Below are 2,223 nucleotides of genomic sequence, written 5' to 3' on the forward strand. Positions count from 1 at the left end.
GATTATGGTAGTGGTTACACAGATCTGTGAATATTCTAAATGTCACTGAGTTGTTCACTTCAAAAGAGTGGCACATTTAATTCTACCTCACCAAAATCGTTTAATGGAAAAACACCACAATGAAAGAGGATATATTAAGTAGAGTGATTTAAATATAGAATACTGATGATTCTGTTCCCAAGGTCTCTGTCATGGCTCATCCTGAGGTAGAATGTTGGGTAGAGGTGAGGGTAAGTACTGGCTTCTCAAGGCTCAAGACAACTGCCTAGGAAAATCTTTCTGGGGTCTCCCCTAAGTGTCACTGGGAAACTTTCCACCATGGAACAGGCCCACAGAAGCCACAAGGGTCCTTGTTAGAGAAATCTACATGCAAACTCCTTGAAGGGACATGGTTAAGACCCCAGAGAAAATTTGAAAATAGGGTAGCTGAGAGTCCCAGCCGAAGATGGGAGGTGATTTCAAGCAGTAGGTACCAATTTCCAACATTTTAAGGGCATGAAATCTCATACAAGGAATTTAAGTTTGGAGCTTCTCCTGGAAGCTTGGGTCCTGCCTAGTTGTAATTATCTCCAGGTGGGTGGTGGCTGCCTCCCTCAGAATGACACCTCAATGTTTTCCCTTCACAGGTCTGGCAGGAACATCTGAGTTTCCCAATCCAGGTTCCCATGAGCCTGTCAGCCTCTGGGGCTGAGAGCTCCAGAGCAATCCCAGAACATACTTGTCAACCATTTCTTTATACTGTATGGTGAGAGCCAGAGGCTTCCTGAGGCCCAGGCACAGAAACAGCCCAATGTCTTTTCTCCTGGTACCAGGTTCTGAGACACTAACCTCCTATGTGATGAAGCTGGATACCCCAAACCATTTCGCCTCCTCAAAGGCCAGCATGGTGTGGAATGCACATTTCACCCGAGAGAGATGTCAGGGCTAGGGGAGCTGCAGACAGTGGAAGGAACAGCAAGTGTGTCTAAGGGACTTCCAGCCAGACAAGCAGCTCTGTGCAGCACCCCTCTGGAAGCACCCCCATTTCAGCCTAACATGCTGGGCTTCCCTTACCTGACATGTATGGTGGGAACCTCCACTCAAGTACCTGAGGCAGGTGATGATGGCTGGGCATTGCTCATGGACCCCATGTAGTCAGCACATTCAGGAAGTACTATTTGCAAGGAAATAACAAATCAAATGCACTGAATTCTCATTAAGCTCAGCTTTGAAAAATGCTAAACCAACATGAAGTATCACCAAGAACCAACTCTCCAAGGGGTCAGCCCAGAGCTCTGTTCCCAGCCTCACCTCAACAACCACAGTAGGGCTGGCTGTCATCCTTCATCCACAATGTACATGCTCCTGGAATCTCCCAGAGAATAGTGATCTACATCTGTTCAAACAAGACAAGAAGAAAAGCCAAAGATCTCTTTAGTCCTATTTCTCCAGAACTTCTCCCAGGCCTATCTGCTTCCCGATCTTAGAGATCATTCATGTCCCCCCTGGCCAATGGAAATAAGAGACCTGGAGACAAGGGACTTGACCCCATAGAGATTAGGGGTCATCTTCCTGCTCCATGGTAGACTGCTTTTGCCCTGAATCCATTCACTGAACATTCCCCATGTTTGCTGACCACATGCTCTGCATTCCCAGGGCCACACACATACTCGTAACTTGTCAGGTTAAGACTACCAGAAATGTTAAGAAACAAAATTACATGGGGCTGATGGATGGCAACTATGCTATGAAAAGGATGAGAGCCTTTTGCTTTGTAAAAATATCTAATTGTCAATTATAATTTCTAAGAGCAATGGCCCACAATATCCATTTCACACTACCCTTTCACTCCTGGCCCTTTTTTCTGCCCCTGACTACTGCACATGGATGCCACTCACCTCAGGGTTTTTCAGAACCTGCATGGTACCAAAGATTTTGACCTTGGAATTGATACAGTGCTTCCTAAAAGGGATTCCAACATGGTCAGCCTGGAGTCCTGGGCTGAAGGGCATTTTAACCCCGACTTGTTCTGTGAAGAAGTGGCTGCTGGGGAGGGAGGCAGTGATCAGCAGAGCTATCTTCATGCTCAGGTGCCTCAGCTGGTTGTCAGCCTCTGTGTGGTGATCAAATAGAGTTACTGGCCAATGGAGACAGGGAATTTCCTGCTTTGTCTCCTCTTTCCTCCTGTGTACAGAAATCATTCCTTTTTAGATTTGAGAACTCATATGCATCCTCCAGAGCAAA

General features: G+C 46.5%; 1 long non-coding RNA gene across 1 annotated transcript; it reads right to left on the bottom strand.

Moving 5' to 3' along the window:
• Positions 1 to 1,136: 1,136 nt before the first annotated feature.
• Positions 1,137 to 1,900, bottom strand: LOC111724884. Its single transcript, XR_002773098.1, has 3 exons — positions 1,878 to 1,900; positions 1,291 to 1,375; positions 1,137 to 1,153 (listed from the first exon to the last, which is right to left on the bottom strand). It is a non-coding gene; the product is annotated as an uncharacterized LOC111724884 (long non-coding RNA).
• Between the last annotated feature and the right edge of the window lie 323 nt (positions 1,901 to 2,223).

The sequence above is a fragment of the Otolemur garnettii genome, unplaced genomic scaffold, assembly GCF_000181295.1.
Source record: "Otolemur garnettii isolate 467f Iridium unplaced genomic scaffold, OtoGar3 scaffold00002, whole genome shotgun sequence".
Taxonomy (NCBI): Eukaryota; Metazoa; Chordata; class Mammalia; order Primates; family Galagidae; genus Otolemur; species Otolemur garnettii.